The 24,374-nt window shown below is 42.0% G+C and overlaps 1 non-coding gene across 2 annotated transcripts; it reads right to left on the bottom strand.

Moving 5' to 3' along the window:
- Window positions 1-646: 646 nt before the first annotated feature.
- Window positions 647-6,881, bottom strand: LOC106576242 (uncharacterized). Of its 2 annotated transcripts, XR_014381186.1 has the most exons (9): window positions 6,834-6,881; window positions 6,030-6,068; window positions 4,228-5,062; window positions 3,995-4,098; window positions 3,170-3,523; window positions 2,709-3,053; window positions 2,032-2,313; window positions 1,482-1,856; window positions 647-1,079 (listed from the first exon to the last, which is right to left on the bottom strand). It is a non-coding gene; the product is annotated as an uncharacterized LOC106576242 (transcript). The 2 variants fall into 2 exon arrangements; XR_001321911.3 differs by having other exon boundaries at window positions 3,995-5,062.
- Window positions 6,882-24,374: the final 17,493 nt, after the last annotated feature.

The following is a 24,374-nucleotide window of genomic DNA, read 5'->3' as shown; positions in this document are numbered from 1 at the left end:
CAGAACCTTAGTGATATGTTCTTCCTCACTTCATCTGGCCTCTGCCCCAAAGTGCTCACTCCTCCCCAACTCACAGCTGTTATGGTGACTGGTACCAGACAGTGTCTCTTCTCCTCCCATAGGATCCCTCCCATAGGATCCCTGATGGCTAACAATAACATATTCTGACATAATGTAAATCTTACCCACTCTTCCTCAGTGACATGAATAAGTATATTTCATATTCTCAGAACCCAACAGTATGTAAGCATATACACCCACATGGGTTGACTGCTCAGACATCACCGAAGGACTCATCCAAGGACTGCTGGCTGAAGAGATCAGGGGCTGCACCTGGGAAAAAGATTTGAACTTGTGGTTTGGAGAGCAGTGTTGCATAAATACAGCCCATCAGTGCAATTGTATGTCAACATTACAGATGTCACAGACATCTCGCCCCCCTGAAAAGTTGTTTACTGAGATACCAGGTTCATTGTTGCTGACAGTTGAGATGGACTCCTTCAGTCCTGATGAAAATAATCATAAAGTCGATTTAGACTAGACATCACTGAACACCTCTCAAATCTTAGGGTTACATTATGACCATTTAAATTGCTTTTGATTCATAACTCAATGCACTTTCTATGAAGAATGAAATCCCACAATGTTCAAACTCTAAATGGATGTTTAATCAGAACAGAGATGAAAGGAAATACAAAATAACAATAATTACATTCTAACTAAATAGCGTTCTGAAACAGTACATATCACACAGGACTTAAATACTACATTTTCAGTTAATACCCTTTACTTTACCTTTCTTTACTCTATTTTAAAACAATAAAAGTATTACAGTAAATTATAGGTCAAATAACAATGCTTATGAGTCAGTCTATTTAAGTACAGTATCATTAAGTAATATAATGTAAAATATGACAGTAAAAAGTCCTAATAATAGTAATAGTTATATTGGTGTAAAATATTATGAATTGAAATGCAGGTTCCTTCCAGACCATGAGTGTGGTAGTCTCTCTGGTAGATCAGTGTGGTGTCTGTCTGCAGACTGTCCAGGCTGCCATGTAGAGCCCTCTAGTGGAGATCTGTTAAAACATCATATACAGGATGAGAGGACATTGATGTATCTTTTATGACCAGGTCTTGCCATTATGTTTTGGCTCATTCTAAAGACTATTACTAGTAGAGTGAGTCTAGACTGTAAAAGGGAGGGAGTTAAAGGGAGGAAAGAGCAATGCAGATAGTAGTCAGCTGTAGAAAGGGGGTGTCTGGGATGTAGGTTGAGCCTTATTCAATAGGGAGGTATAATCAGAGCATTGCATAAAGTAATACATTGCATAGAGATGACATGACAGTCAAGACAGCACATCTCTATTCTGCAGTAAACCATGACAGTTCTATGTAATATTTGTCTATCTGCAACGTTCTGAATATCCCACCTTGCAGAACAAGCCCTAAAATAGGAGCTCCAAAGTTGGGCAATGTACCTTGACATATGAAGGGTAATTCCTGATGACAGGAAGCATCCAGCCACTTCAGTTCTCCGTTACCAACCCGGACCATCTTACCACAGTGGTAATTGATGGGGTTGAGGGGGAAGCAGCTGTGCCACTCACTGAACTTCACCACCTCATCAACATCACCACTGGTCCACAGCCAGGGGGCGTTCCACTCAAAGATGGACCGCTCCAGACCAATCCACACCCCCCCACATGCCAGCTCCACATTGGCCAGGAGCTGGGTCACGTCAGCCTGCACGGTCTGGTTGGTGATGTGCACCAGGTTGGACTTGGAGCCACGACTTCTGCAGAACTCCAGGGCATTGATCCAGCTCTTGGACTCGTTGATTTAGTGCAGATCATCTATATGTACAAAACAAATGCATGAAATTATACACATGTAAATGCAAGTTTACTAACACAAAATCCTAAACACACATACACTTACAGTCTTATCTGCCATGAAAAGCCCAGCAACTGCCACTTGTACACCTTTGTACAGATTGGTACAGAATGGAGCTCCATGTCTGACACTCACCAGGATGGAGTGGAGAAGTTGTACTACTGGGGGAGGATGTGGGATCCCTGTCTGGGGAGGAGGAACCTGATGAAGTCAGTTGTCCACAGGAAGTTGAGGTTGGTGGTGTGGAGGTGGACTGTCCATTAGTAGTGGTAGGTAGTGAGGTGGTGGACTGTCCATTAGTAGTGGTAGGTGGTGAGGTGGACATCTTGGTAGACGCAGGTCCAGTTGAAGTAGAGGTGGTGCTTTCAGGGGTAACAGGAGTGGTCAAATCCCCAGTGGTGTTAAGTGGACTTTCATCTGTCAGAATGAAGTAGAATACATGCATATTTTTACATTTTAGTCATTTAGCAGACGCTCTTATCCAGAGCGACTTACAGTAGTGAATGCATACATTTCATTTCATGCATTTTTTAAAATTTTGAATGTGTCATTTTTTTGTACTGGCCCCCCGTGGGAATCAAACCCACAACCGTGGCGTTGCACTCACCATGCTGGTGTTGCATACCCCATGCTCTACCAACTGAGCCACAGGGAAGCTATAAGCATATAAGTGCCTGTTTCCTATCATGTTAGGACATTTTACATTGCATTAAAAAAATGTGTTTCTTTGTGTAGATTCTACACAACTTAGTCATAGATGATGATTGACTGTCAACACTAGTTTGATAACACTCTCTCAGTGTTCAACTTACCCCCATAGCACAGGAAAAGACTTTGAGTAGAACAATTTGTTGGTGTCCATTTTCTGTCATTTTCTGAGTTCAGCATAACACAGTTTCCATCTCCCACATGCACTGGATTGTTCCATTTCTAAAATGGTTCCCCACTGGACCAATTCCATGTGTTGTTCTCATGCTTTAGTCCAATCCAGGTGTGGTCATGCTTAGCCACCTCATCAAAGGCATCCTGTTCTTTCTGGTTAAAGATACTGGCCAAAACTCTACCTTTTGTTATGCAGTTTTTCAGAGCTGACTCCCACTTTGTACTTCCAATCATCAGCTCATAATTCTTCTCTGTTATTCCATTCCCATTATGAACTTATAGAGGGGAAGATGAAGTTACTAGTCAGATTGCATGAGACATAACCCAGGAAGCAGATTATGTCTCACTTTGTAAGTAGTATATAAATATATATATACTGAGAGATGCTTACCTAGTTGTTGACACACATACTGCTTATCACCGGCACAATTCTCTGGTTGCCAGTGAGATGAAGCGGAGATGACACACTCATAACCCTTGAAGTCGCCAAAGTGTGATGCCCAGTTAAAGAACATGAAGTCCTCTCCATCAGACCACTTCCACTTTTCATCTGGATCAGGCTTATCTCTATGGAGCCCAATCCACACATCACCACTGAAATTACCCAAAGTGGATTTAATTGTTCTCCAATCCTCTTCTGTGTGAATGATGGACAGGTTTGTGTAGTGCTGTCTGCAGTACTCTTGTGCATCGGTCCAGTCTTTCTCCTTAAGGACAAGGCTGTACTTTTTGGCTGAGTAGGTGACTGTTTAAAATACAGAGGAAAATGTTTATTAGACTGCTTGTTGTGTTGCGTGGCAAACATTACCATCTTTAGCTTCCACTATCTATTCTACAATATAGGCAACACATACTGTTTGATAGCAGAGTAATATAGAGATATCATTGGTGAAAGCTACAGAGCATGTGTCAGGTGCATGTAGAAATTAATACATTTGCAATCTCATTCCAAAATCAGAATTGATATAGGCTAAAGACTTAACTACCTACTGTACTCTTTATAGACTGCACAAGAATATAGAGTCACTTCACACTCTAGTGCTTGGTGATATCCTTGATAGTAAACATTCAGCAGAGATGATGGAAAAACAGAAACACAACGTGACAGAGTTTGATATCCATGTCTATGTTATCCGGTAATAGAGCCTATTAACAAAGTCTACCTATAATCATTAGAAATATATGACTCACATATACATTAACTGTATGTACTCACCTTTACCACTGCAGTTTCTCAGAGAGTAGCCTGAGGTTGCATGTTGGAAGTACTGTATTGTGACATGCCTATCCCCAGTTGAGACCTTCAGAAAACACATGTCACTGTGGGACAAATATCACAAAGGATGTTACTTATTAACGCAATGTCCAAAATAACAGGCATGTTTCTAAAGCCTTTATTTGCAGAAGAACAGTTAAAATAAAGAATTAAAAAGCTTTTTGAGCATGTACTTAAGTTGGTTAATGTTTGCTTCTTTCCCAACAAATGTGAAGTACTGGCAATTGACATTTTCGGTGCAATTCTGCCTGCACTGACTTGCATCTTGGGCTACGAATGCTTTCTCCATATTATATACCCTCAGATCCACTCCATTCATTAGGTTCCTCTCACAACCTGTGTAACAAAGACATTTTACATCAGAAACCACTTCCTATTTTTTTTTATTAAATAACTCAGGTCAGCACCATAACTACCAGCACTAAACCTGGCTATAGAAGGACACAACGCAGAATGAACAAGACTGGACTAGAGAGACAAAAGGTATCAGTCGTATATTCAGCTATACTACCTGGACAATGGATGCCATTAAAGGTCCAATCAACAATGCAGCATGTTACAGTGTGTGGTGTACAGTATCTAGTAGCCAATGTAAATACTCTAAACCTCCATTTTGCTCATAATGAGAATAAATGCAACAAGCAATAACAATGAGTCATCAACACTTGCCTTTTACTACCTTTAGACTGTAGTATGTTACATGGTCGTTGTAAGGGAAATTGCTGCTATCTACACAACAGCAGTAATTTCTGCTGTCCTGAATGTTGGAAATGGTGAGGTCTTCCCCGCTGAGGCTGTACATTTTAGGGTCATTGAATGTGATTTTAACTCCATTCTTCTCCACAAGGGGGTTAGAACAATAACATCCATACCACCAACTGTTACCACAATTTCTGCCCCAGCATGTGTAATACCCACGATCCTTCACAGAGGACCCACAGACAAGGGTCACAGAGCTTCCCTCCAGTACTGATACCTCAGTCACCAACACTGGTGAGGACCTGCGTGCTGTGGGGTAAAAGGTTAAATCAGGAACATGTAGTTACTTGACTGGTCAGGCTTTGTGTCACTGACATAAACTTGTCCAAAGACAAGGAGATGGCTCAGTTTCATAAAAGTCACTGATTCTGTTTCTAGACACTGGAAGCTTCGTACTGTAGCTTTTGGGTAGTATTCTATTGTATGTGTTTGGTATTCAGTTGTATGTGTTTGGTATTCTGTTGTATGTGTTGACCAAGACAAGAAGATACAAAAATAAATATCTTGTTCTGTAGGTGTTATTTCTATGTCAGTGTGGATGTACTGTGGCTCATTGTATGTAACTGGATGTTGACAGTAGTGACACACTACTATTTTGAATATTGTCAAAAGTCATGACAGAGGGGCTACTGAAAGGAATGTTATAATATCTGTACATTATAGGAACACCAGTAATTACAAAAGTACAATGATTCATGTTTTGCTTTAGCTTGAGATTAAGAATCAATGGTAGACACTTTGTAAGTGCATGAAGAGGTCAACCGTACAGAAGTCGGATGTCTGTGTGTTGAAACTATACTTTCAGTTCGTGTTGATACTATGTTCCAGTCTTACTTCTGCTAGCACATGGTAGCAATAGGAGGAAGAAGGATTGGGAAACTAACTGCAAATAACAATAAGCTGAACTCCGCCTAGCAGAGACATCTTTGTATTAGCAACTATTTATTATGGGCTTATATGGTATTAAAGTTAAAGGACATCACCCTGGGTGGGGTGATCCTCAGTAGGGGATAGAAAGGGAAAACACCATCTTTTGAACTGAGTGTGTTACTTGAAAATGACTGTAAGTGAATACTCCGGGTTGCAATCATTATTAAACAAACTAACCTCTGATCAAAGAAATGTCCTGTGGTCTCTTGTATGAACATAGGGCAGAATTCCCTATCATTACTTGATAATACCAAGAGAGGAATATTCATCCCATCTGATCTCTTACCCAGTAGCAGGAGTAGAAGTACTGGCTGTATCATGACCACTGTGAACAAAATATTACATGTTTTGAATCACAATCCATCAGTTCTCCCTACCTTTCAAGTACATTTTTAAAAATTATTTAAAAGGAAACATAATTTTGGGTGAAAAACCACAACAATTTGCAAATTCAGACATGTTTGTAAGATTTCATGTAGAAGAAAATGTATATGAAAGAATTGTCTGTGTCTAGGAGGTTAATTTAAAGTCTGAACCAATGTGCACAATTTCCTTCTGAGAGAGTACACAGGCAGTGTTGTACCTATCCAGTTAAACAAAATGACAAGAAAGGGATGAAAATGTGATTTGACTACCAAAGTAGCATTGCAGTAACTCTATGGAACAGCTACATGGCATACAATTTGATTAACCAGACATGCACGTTGAAAGTAGCACGTAAATGTATAGTCTAAGTTTAGGTAAAATATGTGATGGGGATTTAATTTGAATATGTCTTAATCTCAATCTATTGACTCTCACAAAATGGCTATGATATGCATAATAGATGTACACAAAAAACCTCTAACTTTGATCTAATATTAGATTTGACCTCTAGTCAGTCTCAACTTCATTTAAATACACAGAATATTAAGAAAATAGCACCATTGAAATAATTTAAGCGAACCTGTACGAAACAGTTACCAAAGGCTGTTAATCATATGTGTGTAAGTATTTCATCTCTTCAAATAAAAGCACACTGTAAAATCATTTGATGTTTTCAATTTATCAAACAAATGTATCATGTAGCTTGAAATGATGGCACACCTACCCAGTTAGCTGTCCTCTTGCCTCCCTACAGTTTGGTTGTGGAACAGGGAGACAGGGAAAAGAGAGATGAGTTTATAGAGGTGTCTTTCTCTCCTCCCTCTCTGCTGACCAGGTAACCAGGGGTGTGTTCAGTTCGATTCAATGTTTGCTACGTTGCGTGACGTTTTGTAATGATCGACATCTTCCCCCAAAATAGTGCTCACCGTTCTTCAACAGCCTTTTAAATATGTTTTTTTCCATTTGGTGGGTGTGGTGAGGTGTGGCCTGATCAATATGGGTGTGACAATTTGACATCACAAAACTAATTCAGCACACTATTCGGTACTTGCCCTCTGGGCCATAGTAATCACAACGTTTTTCAACTGGTTGTTCAGTACAGTATTGTTTCCGTTGAATTCAACAAGGCACAACATTTTATCATACTGAATGCACCCCAGGTGAGGCTGAAAGTTCTGCTCCAACCCCTCCCTCCATGTATAAAAAACTGACCAATAGGCCTAATGTATTTTCTCTGTTATTGTAGTGGACTGAATACATGTTTTTTTTTAATACAGTACATCTAAGTTGCCTGATCGAATGCACATTTCTGTCAGTGTATCAAGTTTACATTTGTCATTATAATGTGCAGTACATTTGGGAACCACAAATCAATTAATTGTATTTGCACTGGACATGGGCTTCACAAAAAAAAAAAAATGCATCATACAGTACAATATCCACTGACCTCTGATTAATGAGATATGTGTGTTTAAAAAAAGAAGTAAACCAACACAGATATCGTTTTAACCTGTGTCAGTGAGTTCTCCCAGCGCCATGCAAAGCAGGCTGCCTTCCAACAACCCAATGCAAAGTTAAAAAAAACGATATTTTCAGAGTCTGCTTGTATGTGGTACTGCACGGCTGTATAATAATAACTTGGTGGTGCTTATATTTGTCCTGTTACACAGTTGTATGAGTATGTAATGGAAATGTGTTTCCCAACATGCATGTATTACTTGGATATCCTCCGATACTGGCAGTCGAAATCCCAAATGTGTAAACAAAGTAATGTACTGTAATTCTGGAAGTGTAAAAGCCCATAGTTCTAGTATGAACACTTTCTAGTCCATACAGGTAGCTTGATTAAATCCCAGTGCTACCAGTGGTCAGGATCTGATTTTAGTTCGTCTATTTAGATAAATGCATTTGCTAAATAACTACATTGTAAATAAAATGTGGGGTGTCAAATACTTAGAACCTTTACTAAGTGATTCATGGTGTTTGGTTTATCAAGTTGATTAATGTATAACAGCCATCAACTACATGAATAAGGGCAAGAACCCCACACCCCTCCCCTGCTATCCATGAGACTGTGTTTATGACTGTAATAGATGACACAGTCAACAAACCATGACACCAAGGAAAACTCTAATGATATCCAAATGTTGCTTAGCTTCATAACATGGATACTGTCATTCTGTCACATCCACAACAACCTGTCTGTCTCCATCTTTACAGTTCTCTGAACCATAGACCCTGGAAGTGGGCACTTTGTTTTACATTGTTGTGATTAGTACTTCCATCTCACCATTCTTGCTGGAGGGTGAAAATAATGGTAATACTTATGTTCCTAATCAAACATATTTTATTTAAGAATGTCGACAGTTACATCCATAAGTGAGTGTGTAAGAATTGTTCTCATAATGAAGACTAACTCTCTGAACATCTCTCTGAAAGTTGTCACCGTAGGTGGTTTAACTACAAAATCCTCTTCTCTTCACTAATCAAATTGTCCTCATGTACAACAAGCTTTATCATCACAATACATTCAAAGACCAACAAAAATGTAGATGATAATTTTATGTTACAATAACAAAACATTGTAAAATCTAGCCTAATATAAATATACTAACTTTCATAAGTTGAATAACGTAAACAAAATATGATTTAATAATCTTATAATGGACTATTTTAGTTCTCTTGGACCTTCTATCCCTCTCCTGTTGCATTATCATGTCTGGTCCTCTTCATCCAGACCCACACTGACCTAAGAAAACACACACACACACTACTTAATTTCCATACTGTCAATTGGATGCAAAAACTAAAAACCCACTGTACAAGTGACTCGGAACAACAGACTAAACATAAGGAGGGTCATTTTCATAACTGTGACACAAAAAGGTGCTTACAGGGCTTCCAAGATCAACAGATTTTTTTTAAACGTCTCCATTCAGCAGTTATCTCTAGTGTAGGCCTTGGATGAAGTTCCCGTTCTTGGCAAACTCCTTTCTGATCTGTGAGATGTGATCAAACCAGATAAAGCCAGCAGCCCTCCTATGTTAATCAAGCATCAGAGTTGAATAATATGATCAATAGGAATATAAACTTGAGATCATATGAGAAGAGTGAAATGAGTGAGGATGACATTGATTTCTGATGTGGGAGATGTAGGACTACTGTACCTGCTCCCACATCTGTTCCTTTACCACTGGGTCATTGAGGTCAGCTCCTGAGTTAGATTTCAGAGACATCCTTACAATGGTCTGCTTGATTCTCTTTTCTAGAAGGACATAGGAATGGTAAGATGAGACATCTCATTTGAGTGGCTTCAGCTTATTTACAATAATTAACTTTTCTTCCAATGTCCTTTGAAGGCTGTAAATTACTTTGTAACTGTGTAGTTCAAGCCTCTGTATTCTATGTTTACCCGTATGGAAATATTATCTCATAGTAGAAACCACATGAACACACATTTGCATTTGTCCCTAGTAAGAGTGGGAAGAGAGAGATGGCATCTGACAGTGGATTAGACAACATGAAGCGTTCCTCTCCGGCATCTGACAGTGGATTAGACAACATGGAGCATTCCTGTCCGGCATCTGACAGTGGATTAGACAACATGGAGCATTCCTGTCCGGCATCTGACAGTGGATTAGACAACATGAAGCATTCCTGTCTGGCATCTGACAGTGGATTAGACAACATGGAGCGTTCCTCTCCGGCATCTGACAGTACTTGATAAAGTGGGACCCTATTGGTTCTAAAATGCCATCCCTGCACCTGTCTTACAGATATAAACCCCATTAACCCCAATAAGGCAGCAGTCTTGTGGCCTGTCTGGTCTAGTGGTAATGCCACAACCTAGGGTGTCAGTGTAAGTTTGAATCTGGCGTAGTGCCCGTTGATGCAACCTCTGTCTATATATCCCTACTGTCATCCTCTCTTTCTATCTGTTCATAGAAAATATATAAATATAACAAAAACAAAAAAATGATAGCCTTCCAGTGCAAAGGAACAATCTCTTCAGAGAGCAGTCTATCTTGTCCAGGGAGGCAAGTTCAGTCTGTCTATGGCCCTTACAGGTCAGAGAGCAGCAGTTACTACCACCCAGTTCAGGTTGATTGTTAGGGCTCAATATTACAATATTAGATGGATTTACACTAAAGCATTAAAGATATAGTATATAAGTATAAACACTCACATGGATCGACTGCTCAGGTGTCACTGAAGGACTGAAGGACTGCTGACTGAAGAAGAGGTCAGGGGCTGCACCTGGAAAAAAATGGATTTGACTTTATATTTTGGAGAGCAGAGTTTATATAAATACAGCCCATCAGTGCAATTGTGTGTCAACATTACAGATGTCACAAACATCTCACCCCCCTGAAAATCAAAACAGTATTAGGTCAAAAGTTGTTTTCTAAGATGTCAGGTTCATTGTCATTGACAGTTGAGATTGACTCCTTCAGTCCTGCTTAAAATATTGATAACGTCGATTTAGACTAGACACCACTTAATTCCACTTAAATCATAGGGTTGGATTATTCGGGGCGGCAGTTAGCCTGGCGGTTAGAGTGATGGGATCATTTGTAGATCAAATCCCTGAGCTGATAAGGTAAAAATCTGTCGTTCTGCCCAGTTAACTGACTGTTACTAGGCGTCATTGTAAATAAGAATTTGTTCTTAACTGACTTGCCTAGTTTAGGAAAAAAAAGACAATTTTAATTGAAGTAGTGCAGGTAATCTGCATGGAAAAAAACTCAAATGAAATTGCACACATGTTAATGCAAGTTCACTAACACAAAACCACAAACACTCTCAAGGACTTGTCTGTCATTAAAAGTCCAACAACTGTCACCTGTATACCTTTGTACAGATTGGTACAGAATGTAGCTCCATGTCTGACACTCACCAGGATGGAGTGTAGAAGTTGTACTACTGGGGGAGGATGCGGGCTTCCTGTCTGGGGAGGTGGGACCTGATTAGGTCAGTTGTCCACTGGAAGATGAGGTTGGTGGTGTGGTGGACTCTCCATTATTAGTTGTAGTTGGTGAGGTGGTGGACTTTCCATTAGTAGTGGTAGTTAGTGAGGTGGTGGACTGTCCCTTAGTAGTGGTAGGTGGTGAGGCGGTGGACTGTCCATTAGTAGTGGTAGGTGGTGAAGTGGTGAACTGTCTATTAGTAGTGGTAGTTGGTGAGGTGGTGGACTGTCCATTAGTAGTGGTAGGTGGTGAGGTGGTGGACTGTCCCTTAGTAGTGATAGTTGGTGAGGTGGTGGACTGTCCATTAGTAGTGGTAGGTGGTAAGGCGGTGGACTGTCCATTAGTAGTAGTAGGTAGTAAAGTGGTGGGTGTTGTGGTGGATATTTTGATAGAGGGAGGTCCAGTTGAAGTAGGGCTGGTGGATACATATACATTTAAGTACATTTGAAGTTTCCGGTCATTTTTATCATTGATACAAAAACAAAGTACTCCTAGCAAACTAGGATTTTCTTTGTGTAGATTATATACAATTTAGTCATTTGATTGACTGTTTGAAAAGTTTGAAAACATTCTTACAATGTTGAACTCACCTCCATAGCATGGGAAAGCACTTTGATTAGAGCAATATTTTGATGTCCATTTTCTGTCTGAGTTCAGCTGTACATGGTTTCCACCTCTCCAGGTAGGTTAACATTGCTGAAATGGTTCCCCGTTTGACCATTCCCATAGCTTGTACTCATGCTTTAGTCCAATCCAGGTGATCCCTTTAGTCACCTCAAAGGCATCCTGCTCTTTCTGGTTACAGATACTCGCAGTTCTCTGCCTTTTATTGTCCTGCAGTCTGTCACAGCATCCTGCTGCGTCTTTGGCCCAGGCATCAGCTCATACACCTTCTCTGTTCCATTACCATGATGAACTTCTAGGAGGGAAGGTGAATACTGACACATCAGATTTCATGAGACAGTTATTGACTTCCCACAATAACAAATAACTTGGAAGTTACAGGTGATAACCTAATTAATAAAGTGTTTGAGATCTGATTAGATGAAGAATACAGTTAAAGACAATGAGTTAGTCAGTTCTTACCTCATTGACACATATACTGTCTTGAAGCTGCACAATCCGCTGGTTGCCAGTGTCATGACGTTGGCCTCTTTGAGTACAGGGAGGACAGTTGACCCCCTCCCCTTTGCACCATCCCCCAACCTACCTCCCCCCACCCAGGCCCTGTGTGAAAGGGTTGTAAAACTCTAAGAGGAGAATCTCTTGCCACATGTCCCATAGAGAGACACAGGAAATTCTTCCAACTCACAGAATTGGGGAACCGAATGACATTTAGGTTCTGGAGAAGGTATGAAAGATTGGTGAAGAATCCAGCTACGAACTGGTCCGCTTGGTACAATTTTGTGATACTCAGAAGAGACAATATAGCCATATTACCATAAAACGGTTTATATAATAGCCTCAGCCTTGAGACTTGCATCCACATGGTTGTATAGAATGTATTAATAAGGATAAAGCTATTTGTAATACATTGAGATGCTATGTACTGATGTTAATGTGATAGAATTGTATTTCTGTACCAAGCTTAACTCAGTCATCGGCACGCCCCCAGGGACACAGACAGGACCAGGCGTCATGTGACATGTTCACTATAAAACTATACCCTGATCTACTTTCTTCAGACCCGGCCTCCACTCCATGGCGAGTTGGCCAATAGGTTTGACCATCCAAGTACTCTACTGAAAGTGAACCATACCACGTGGTTAACTTTTAGACTATTGATACCGGCAAAATAAGAACAAGTCTTTGATATTAATTAATAGTCTGCAGCTAGAAATTATATCATTGAACGCGAAGACCAACGAAACATCCATTCTATGACGACATTAATGAATGTCGCTTTGAAAGAACCATTCTAACCGAGAGAGAGAGAGAGAGAGAGAGAGAGAGAGAGAGAGGAGAGAGAGAGAGAGAGAGCTCTCCAACAGAACGACTCTTCAACAAGGATCCCGGCGACAGACTGAGCGTAAATATATTTTGATTGCAATTGTTCCCAAATGAGTGAGCTTTCATGTGCAAAGGATTAGCATATCAATTGTTAATACATGATGAACTCTGTGTGCATCCTCAGCTGAACATTTTATGACCCATTGTTCTACAAGACACCAGCCACGCCTGTTTAGACCACTAGGGCACATTACTCTACCAATTCTTTGTGACGATAATTACTGTTTGTATACTTTCTGTGAATTACTTAGTTTAGTAAATAAATTATTTTAAGACAATTGATGTATGGATGATTTTAGTAAAGACTGGGTTCGTGCAGATACAACAATTTACGACGTTTGGAATGAGACTGGACGCGAGGTAAAATACACCATTTAAACCAGAAGATAATCGGCCTATACTATAATAGAATATTAGAATATATAATGTTATAATATAGGAAAGTTATATTAGGAAAATTATAACTTTGTAATCTGAATATTTTCCTTGGTGCCCCGATCTCCTAGTTAATTACAATTAAACGATTAATCAGTTTAATCGCGTGATAATAATTACAGGGAGTTAATTGATAAACATGTCTTCAGTTAATGGTACCCCAAAGACACGACACCAGTGAGATGAAATAGACAAGACACAGTCATGACCCACGGTGTGGACACCAAAACCTTTTTCCCAGTTAAAGAACATGAAGTCCTCTCCATCAGACCACTTCCCCTTTTCAGTTGGACCAGGCCTATGCAGCCCAATCCACACATCACCACTGAAATTACCCAAAGAGTATTGAATTGCCTTCCAATCCCCTTCTGTGCGTATGATGGACAGGTTTGTGCAGTGTTGTCTGCAGTACTCTTGTGCTTCGGTCTAGTTTAACTCCTCAAGGACAAGACTGTAATTTTTGGGTGAGTAGGTGACTGTTTGAAATACAGAGAAAATGCTTTTCATACTGCTTGCTGTGTTGTGTGGCAAACATTACCATCTTTAGCTACCATCTTTAGCTTCCACTATTTATTCTAAAATATAGGCAACACAATGTTCGATAGCAGAGTAATAGAAGCATGTGACAGAGGCAAATTCATAAATTTGCAAACTCATTCAAACCTCCAACCAATTTGTTTTATGAATATGGACGTGTCCTGTGCATCAATGACTAAAAGTGAGTACATAGTAGTGATAGTACTGTATAGTATTCTATAGACTACAGAATATAGACTTTATACATCATTGGTCTGTAAAGGCTCTGTTTAAAGATCTCTGATGCTTGATTGATGACATTCAATAAGTTACACCCTTAACAGAGATGATGGAATAAACAGAAACACAACATGACAGAGTTTGATATCCATGTCTATGTTATCTTGTTTAATAGGGATTATTAATTATGTCAGCCTCTGTGATTATTAGATATTGATTAGATATTCAATGGCCGGAACAAATGATGAATCAAATCATGTCATTGTATGTACTCACCTTTACCACTGCAGTGTCTCAGAGAGTACCCTGAGGTTGTATGTTGGAGGTGCTGTATTGTAATTTCTGGTGTATCACCAGTTGAGGCCTTCAGGAAACATTCGTTTCTGTTCGATAAATGTCACAAAGAATGTGGTAGTAGTTATCAGAACGGTTCTGATTCAAAAATTATATTGCTTCCTTTATTTGCCCAAGCATAAAAAAAATATACTTTTTGAGCATGTACCTGTGAACTATTATTCCTTCCTTTTCCCCAGCAAATGTGAAGCACTGGCACATGTCATTTTTGGTGCATTCCTGCCTGCACTGACTTGCATTTTCATTTGTAAATGGCTGATTTTGTAATATTGTTCTCTAGAAAATTGACTTCGCCCAGTAGGTCCCTCTCACAACCTGTAACCAAGACATACTGGATTTCACCTCACAGACCATCAGAAAGGGACACAGGATTAAGGACAACTTGGCAGCAAAAGGATATTACCAGTAGTGCAGACTTTGTTAGTGAGAGAACAAACTGATACACAAGTGATACAGAAATACAACATTCATACATGGAGATGAAGACTTTAACCCTTCATGTTCCTTCCTACTGTAAGGTGACATCTGCGCTGAGCAAAACCCATTGATAACCTGTAGTATGAAGTGAGCAACACTTACCTTTAACTACCCTCAAGCTGTAGAATTGTTTAAGATCATTGAACCATCCAGGGACATTGACTCTGCAGCAGTAGCTCCCACGGTATGTCGGCTGTAGCTTCAAAAAGTTGAGTTTCACTGTTCCAACTTCAGCGTTAACTTTATATTTGAGCTTCATATTACTTTAAAGATGTTGGGGAAAAGGGAATACAATTCTTACCCAAAAACAAGTGCCAACCCTGTTTGGAGCCACAGCCACTGAAAATATGTAAAAGAGTAAAGATGTGTCTTTTTTAGAAAACATTTTATAAAGACGTATAAGAAACAAGATGATATTAGGATTTTGTGATAGAGAAAAGAGATACTGAATGCAAACTGTTATGTAGAAGTAGTCTCTCGTGACAGCCTTAACATTGAGTAGCTGATTTGGTTCTGGATGAACGAGATGAATGTAAAAGCTATGTAAAACAGCCAGTGGATTTAACTAGGCAAATAGAGTATGTTATTCTGGCTCATTTGACAGGGAAAGAGTGACTGAAGTGAATAAATTCAACTTTCTCCTCACACTTCTCTTCTCCCAAAAATATGAAAAGTTGTGTTGTGATGCTTATAAATATTAATATATAAAATAGTGTTTTGGATGATTTTGTCACGGCTGTTCGAAGGAGCGGACCAAAATGCAGCGTGTTCGTAGTTCCGCATATTTATTAAACGTGAAACTGAATGCAATACACTTAAATACTTGAAAACACAAAAAAACGTGACGCAGAGAGGAAAACACTACTCAAAAGATAATAACCCACAAAACAGGAAGAGAAAAACACCAACTTTAATATGATCTCTAATCAGAGGCAATGAGGATCAGCTGCCTCCAATTAGAGATAAACCCAAACAATCCCAACATAGAAATAAAAAACATAGAACAACCCAAAACACCCCCTGTCACGCCCTGCCCTACTATAGAAAATTACATCTTACTAGGGTCAGGACGTGACAGTACCCCCCCCCCCCCAAAGGTGCAGACTCTGAATGCAAACAAAAAACACAAAGGGAGGGTAGGGTGGGTGACTAGTGTCTATGTCGGCGGCTCTGGTTCCGGGCGTAGTACCCCCACCGCCCGCTGATCCCCCCTGCTTCTGTACGTCTGGAGGAACCAGATCATGGATCATCGCCGGAGGCGTCGGACCGCCAAACGCCGCTGAAGACTCCGGGCTGCAGGCCGCCGCTGGAGGCTCCGGACTCGGGAGCGTAGCTGGAGGCTCCGGACTGGGGAGCGTAGCTGGAGGCTCCGGACTCGGGAGCGTAGCTGGAGGCTCCGGACTGGGGAGCGTAGCTGGAGGCTCCGGACTGGGGAGCATAGCTGGAGACTTGATGCGAGGGACTAGCATAGGAGGCGCCAGACTAGTAACACGCACCTCAGGGCGAGTGCGGGGAGCAGGAACAGGACACCCAAGACTGGGCAGGTGCACTGGAGGCCTGATGTGTGGGGCTGGCATAGGAGGCGCCAGACTAGTAACACGCACCCCAGGGTGAGTGCGGGGAGCAGGAACAGGACACCCCGGACTGGGCAGGCGCACTGGAGGCCTGATGCGTGGGGTTGGGATAGGAGGTGCCAGACTGGTAATACGCACCTCAGGGCAAGTGCGAGGAGCAGGCACAGGACATACTGGGCTGTGGTGGCGCACTGGAGATCTCGAGCGTAGAGCTGGCACCACCCGTTCTGGCTGGATGCTCAACCTAGCTCGACCAATGCAGGGCGCGGGCATAGATTGCACCGGCCTGTGAATGCTCACTGGCGATACAGTGCGCATCACAGCATAGCTCAGTGCTTGCCTCGTCACCCGCTCCCCACGGTAAGCTCGGGGAGTTGGCTCAGGTCTCCAACCTGACTCCGCCAATCTCCCCGTGTGCCCCCCCCCCCCCAAAAAAAAAATGTTTTGGGGGCTGCCTCTCGCACTTGCCTCGTGGCTTGTACAGCGCCTCATAGTAACGCCGCTCTGCCTTCGCTGCCTCAAGTTCCTCCTTCGGTCGGCGATACTCCCCAGCCTGACTCCAGTGTCCTTCCCCGTCCAAAATTTCCTCCCAAGTCCATTTCACCTGCTGCTCCATTCCACGCTGCTTGGTCCTTTGTTAGTGGGTTATTCTGTCACGGCTGTTCGAAGGAGCGGACCAAAATGCAGCGTGTTCGTAGTTCCACATATTTATTAAATGTGAAACTCAATGTTAAATACTTGAAACCACAAAAACAACAAACCGTGACACAGCAAGGAAAGCACACTAATCAAAAGATAATAACCCACAAAACAGGAAGAGAAAAACCCCTACTTAAATATGATCTCTAATCAGAGGCAATGAGGATCAACTGCCTCCAATTAGAGATCAACCCAAACAATCCCAACATAGAAATAGAAAAAACAAGAACTCAAACACAGAAATAAAAAAACATAGAACAACCCAAAACACCCCCTGTCACGCCCTGCCCTACTCTACTATAGAAAACGTCATCTTACTAGGGTCAGGACGTGACAGATTTTCAGTGATTTCAGGACAAACTTGACCATTGCCTGTCACCTTTAACAAGAAAACTATTTTTTTTTCTCAAATTCTTCCTCAGCATCCTCTGGAACAAATATTATATAATGAGGCATCAATCTGTTATTGTCAGTGATACATAATCTTGTGTGTCATTGTAGTGGGTTTAGCTGCAGACCGTGTGAACCAAAAGTTATTTAGGACTAAGGACTGATCCCTGATTTATGAGTTCAATTCCTCCCAAGCTGGCTAGGGATCAGAAATTAATGCTCTGCTGAATATTTAAAGTAAAACACTATATTTTGAGGGCAGAATCCCTTCTTTTTTTTATTTGACCTATATAGATTAGAAACATTTTACGTTACATTTTTACATTTTTTTTCATTTAGCAGACGCTCTTATCCAGAGCGACTTACAGTAGTGAATGCATACATTTATTTTCATACTGGCCCACCATGGGAATCAAACCCACAACCCTGGCGTTGCAAACACCATGCTCTACCAACTGAGCCACAGGGAAAATGCAAATCAATTTATAACATTTCTGACATGCGTTTTTCTGGATATTTTTGTTGTTATTCTGTCTCTCACTGTTCAAATAAACCTACCATTAAAATTATAGACTGATCCTTTCTTTGTCAGTGGGCAAATGTACAAAATCAGCAGGGGATCAAATACATTTTCCCCCCTCTGTATATGGTAAAACAAACAATCTGAAAGGGAGACTCCACTTATCCACATTGAGTAAATGATATGAAATAAATGTGTTGTAGTATTTTAAGTTATAATAATTTGATATATTGTTAGTTTAAAATTCTTAAGCATCTAAGCTGTTGGAGAGGGGGGTTCTAAGCTGGGATGCTCTGGATCGATGTGTACGACAACAACGTGTTTCAGTTCCCGCTAATATCCAGCAACTACGCACAGCCATTGAAGAGGAGTAGGGACGACATTCCACAGGCCACAATCAACAGCCTGATCAACTCTATGCAAAGGAGATGTGTCGCACTGCATGAGGAAAATTGTGGTCACACCAGATACTGACTGGTTTTATGATCCATGCCCCTTGCCTTTTTTTAAGGTATCTGTGACCAACAGATGCATATCTGTAGTCCCAGTCATGTGAAATCCATAGATTAGGGCCTAATGAATATATTTAAATTGAGTGATTTCTTTATATGAACTGTAACTCAGTAAAATCTTTGAAATTGTTGCATGTTGCATTTTTTCAGTTTAGCAGATTGTAGCCCAAATGGTTTGGAATGTACAGACAAAAATTGGAACATCAGTATTAAGAAACTTCCGACGAGTCCTGTGGGGCTTGTGGGGGTCGTAGAGCAAAACAACATCGTGAGAGTGTCACGTCCTGACCAGCAGATGGAGCTGTTGTAGTAGTTTGGGGGTCAGAACGTGGCAGTCTTGTGTGTGTGTTTGAATGTTCTGTGTGTCTTGTGACTCCTGATCAGGAACAGCTGGGGATCGTTGTTCCTGATTGGGAGTCATATATGTAGGAGTATGTTTGTCACTGGGGTTTGTGGGTGGTTGTTTTTACACTGCGTTTATAGCCTGTAAAACTGTTACTGTTGTCACCTTCATTGTTTTTTCAAGTGGATGCTTTACTCTTTTTTGGTAATAAATAACCATGAGTATTCACATACCTGCTGCGCCTTGGTCCGTTTTATGAAGACAGCCATTACAGAGAGTGAGAGTGTCTCCTTTGTATGAAGTATTTAGTAAATGTTGATCTTAGGACGTTTTGATCCTACATGATCTTAACAATTATTTTATAAGATATTATACCCCTAGAGCACAAGTGCGTCAAGTTAAGCAACATAATCAAAAACTCCCCATCAAAATATGTCAGTTTCAGCTAGAGATATGTTTATTTACACCTTCTGCGTCTCAATCCACCTCATCCGCCTATGTCACACTTCCGCATCTGCGGTCATATTAGTTGTAGGCCTAACCGTTCAGATGCTACAGACATTTTTCATGAGAAGACCGATTTTCAGGATGTCTTCTGGACTGACAAATAGTGCGGTATCTCTGCCACTTTCCACCACTGATATGGAAGTGTGACAAAAGGGGTGTGTGACACAGCCCGTTTAAATAAACAGACATCTCTAGCTTAAACTGACATATTTTGATGGTGATTTTTTGATTATGTTGCTTAACTTCATGCACCGGTGTTCTAGGTGGTATAATATCTTATCAAATAATTGTTAAGATCATGTGGGATCAACATAACCTAAGATCAACATTTCCTAAATACTAATAATAGGAACACCTGCTCTTTCCATGACATACAGTAGACTGACACGTTGAATCCAGGTGAATTCTATTTGCCCTTATTGATCTCACTTGTTAAATCAACTTCAGTGTAAATAAAGGGAAGTAACCTACAGTTTACTGTATCTTTAAGCCTTGAGACAATTGAGATATGGATTGTATGTGTGGGCCGTTCAGAGGGTGAATATGCAACGCAAACATTGAAGTGTCTGTGAACAGTAGGTGCCAGGCATGCCGTTTTGTGTCATTAATTGTCACGCTGCTGGGTTTTTCATGCTCAACAGTTTCCCGTGTGTATCAAAAATGGTCCACCACCCAGAGTACATCCAGCCAACTTGGCACAACTGTGGGAAGCATTGGAGTCAACATGGGCCAGCATCCCCTGCTTTCAACACCTTGTAGAGTCCTTTTGCACAACGAATTGAGGCTGTTCTGAGGGCAAAAGGGGGGGTTGGAAATCAATATTAGAAAGTTTTTGCTAATGTTTTGTACACTCAGTGTAGACAACCTGATATGTTCTTGTCCTCATTTGATTGGTAAATCAAGACTTTGGCTCAGGGAAATGATAGGTAAATGTCAGTTGACATTTTTCATTCCAGTTCTCCCCTGTAATGGAATTAACCCTAAATCTGTCTTTCTGGGAGAGGTATACTGTTTGTGGGCCCTCTTGGCTTCTTTTCCTTTGGTGACTCGATTGAATAACTTAGCAAGCATGCATAGTGTAACGGCTGGCGGGAGAGAGAGTAGACCAAGGTGCAGCGGAGTTAGTGTTCATCATTGAATTTAATAACAGAAAGAACACTATACGAAACAAAACAAGAAAACCGACAGCCAAACAGTCCTGTCAGGTGCAAAACACTAACAGAAAAAATTACCCACAAAACCCCAACGGAAAAACAGGCACTTATGTGTGACTCCCAATCAGCAACAACACTCTACAGCTGTGCCTGATTGGAAGCCACACGGCCAAAATCAATGAAACAAACCAACATAGAAAAATGCACATAGAACACCCACCCAATGTAACACCCTGGCCTAACCAAAATAAAGAACAAAAACCCCTCTCTATGGCCAGGGCGTTACAATAACCCCCCCCCCCCCCCCCCCCCAAGGTGCGGACTCGGACCGCAAAACCTGACTCTGAAGGGGAGGGTCCGGGTGGGCCTTCTTAAGGCGGCGGCTCAGGTGCGGGACGTTGCCTTTTCTCCACCCTCGGCGTCGCCCTCTTAGGTGGCGCACCTGGCCGCGCCGAAGGTCTGGTGGGCGACCCTGACTGCGCCCGGCTGGCGGGCGGTGATAGCTGCGCCCGGCTGGCGGGCGGCAATGACTGCGCCGGCGGCACTGACCCAGGACTCACCAGGCTGAGGAGACACGTAAGAGGCCTGGCCCTCGGCGCAGGCACAGGACTCACCGGGCTGGCGGGCGGCTCTGACTGCTCCGGACAGGCGGGCGGCTCTGGCGGCTCCGGACAGGCGGGCGGCTCTGGCGGCTCCGAACAGGCGGGCGGCTCTGGCGGCTCCGGACAAGCGGGCGGCTCTGGCGGCTCCGGACAGGCGGGCGGCTCTGGCGGCTCCGGACTGGCGGGCGGCTCTGGCGGCTCCGGACTGGTGAGACCCACTGGGGGCCTGGTCCTAGGAGGAGGCACCGGACGGACCAGGATGGGGAGTGCCACTGGAGGCCTGGTCCTAGGAGGAGGCACAGGATGGACCAGGATGGGGAGACCCACTGGAGGCCTGGTCCTAGGAGGAGGCACAGGACGGACCAGGATGGGGAGACCCACTGGAGGCCTGGTCCTAGGAGGAGGCACAGGACGGACCAGGATGGGGAGACCCACTGGAGGCCTGGTCCTAGGAGGAGGCACAGGACGGACCAGGATGGGGAGACCCACTGGAGGCCTGGTCCTAGCAGGAGGCACAGGACGGACCAGGATGGGGAACTGGGCCCTCCCAGCGCTCTGGAGACACAGTGCGCAGCGCCGGCGCAGGATAACCTGGACCGAGGAGGCGCACTGGAGACCAGACGCGCTGAGCTGGCACCATCCGCCCTGGCTCGATGCCCACTCTCGCATGTCACTTGCGGGGGGCTGGAATGTAGCGCACGGGCTATGCACGCGCACTGGAGACACCATGCGCTCCACAGCATAACACGGTGCCTTACCAGTACCCCGCTGCTTCCGGTAAGCACGGGGAGTTGGCTCAGGTCTACCGCCTGACTCCGCCAATCTCCCCGTGTGCCCCCCAAAATGTTTTTCTTGGGGCTGTCTCCCGTGTCCGTCGCTCTCCCTCGGCAGGTTGTTGCAGTGGTCAAATAATTGATCCCATGTCCAGTCAATCCTGGACTCCAACACCTCCAGCGACCAGGATGCCATGACCTCCCGAGCGCTGCTTCCTATAGTCCTCCTTGTGCTGCTCCTTCCTCCGCTGCTTGGTCCGTTTTTGGTGGGTAATTCTGTAACGGCTGGCGGGAGAGAGAGTAGACGAAGGTGCAGCGGAGTTAGTGTTCATCATTGAATTTAATAACAGAAAGAACACTATACGAAACAAAACAAGAAAACCGACAGCCAAACAGTCCTGTCAGGTGCAAAACACTAACAGAAACAATTACCCACAAAACCCCAACGGAAAAACAGGCACTTATGTGTGTCTCCCAATCTACAGCTGTGCCTGATTGGAAGCCACACGGCCAAAATCAATGAAACAAACCAACATAGAAAAATGCACATAGAACGCCCACCCAATGTAACACCCTGGCCTAACCAAAATAAAGAACAAAAACCCCTCTCTATGGCCAGGGCGTTACACATAGCCATTGTCATTTGCCTTTTAAGATCATAGACACTCATATTGCATTACAATGGTAACTCAAACCTCAGTGTTCAGAGAAACTAGGTGAGGTGAAGCATGGCGGCCCCAGCCAGAGACATCAATCAGAGTAGTTATTTTCGGTCTGAAAAATATTTACCAGTATTTTGAATATAAACTAGAGGGAGTTCAAGATCAGAGGTCAGTTGATCAAGATGTTTCAAAGTTAGACAGCAGTAGCCTGTACATGCTACAATAATTGCATACTGCATAGCATACTGCAGTATAATTACAACTACCCCGTCTATGCCTTTTGGCTAGAAACTTGCTGTTTGAATATATGAGTATCATAGACCTTCCAGTGATCGTAAGTAAAGTCCTGTTTTCTATGCGGTACCTGAAGGGCCTAATACCCAATAGTGTTAACAAAGTGAAATGAAATTCTGGATGTTCAAAAGCCTATAGTTCCTGATATCTTATTTAGTTGGAGTTTAGTGTCATTAGTAGTTAGGATGTGCTTTTACTTCCCTGTCTTTATGTCAATTTAGATAAATGCTATATAACATGATAAATTAAATGTAGGTTGTTTAATCTTTGAACCTTCACTAACTGATCTGTGGTGTTTGGTTTATCAAGTTGATTTATGTATAACAGCCATCAACCACATGAATAAGGGAAAGAACCCCACACCCCTCCCCTGATATCCATGAGCTTGTGTTTGTGACTGTAATAGATGACACAGTCAACAAACCATGACACCAGGGAAAATTCTGATATACAAATGTTGCTTAAATTCATAACATGGATATTGTCATTCTGTCACACCTACAACATTCTCTCTGTTTTCATCTTTGCAGTTCTCTGAACCATGCCACCTGGAAGTGGGCACGTAATTCTACATTGTTGTGATTTGTGCCCCTATCTCACCATTCTTGCTGGAGGGTGAAAATAATGGTAATACTGATGTCACTAATCAAACATATTTTATTTAAGAATGTCAACAGTTACATCCATAAGTGAGTTTGTAACATCATTATGAAGAATTATACACTATGAAAATCCCTCACTAAAACGTGTTACTATGCATGTTTAAACTACAAACTTGAACAAACACAAATGTCCGTTTTACTCCTCTTCTCTTCATGAATCAAATTGCCCTTATGTACAACAAACATTATTATTACATTACATTCATACACCAACAAAAATCTTAGATTATAATTTGATGTTACAATAGTAAAACATTGTAGAGTTTAAAACTAGCCTAACATAACTTGACATCCTATTTCTCATTCAAAAGCATAAAGCTATCAATCATTAAAGAAAAAACATTGTCCGTGAACTAAGATAATGTTATTTATATACGGTAATATATTATTAGGTACAAGGGTTATTTACAGAGAGCTTGACTATTTTAGTTTTCTTGGACCTTCCATCCATTTCCTGCTACAGCATCATGGCTGGTCCTCTTCATCCAGACCCACAGTGACCTAAGAAAACAAACACAACACTACAAAGACTCTCACTGGAATGAGTTCATGAACACCTTGCTTAATTTTCATA

Source organism: Salmo salar, chromosome 17, assembly GCF_965601325.2.
Source record: "Salmo salar chromosome 17, fSalSal1, whole genome shotgun sequence".
Taxonomy (NCBI): Eukaryota; Metazoa; Chordata; class Actinopteri; order Salmoniformes; family Salmonidae; genus Salmo; species Salmo salar.
The sequence above is the reverse complement of the archived record's forward strand: the minus strand, read 5'-3'. Positions and strand labels throughout refer to the sequence as shown.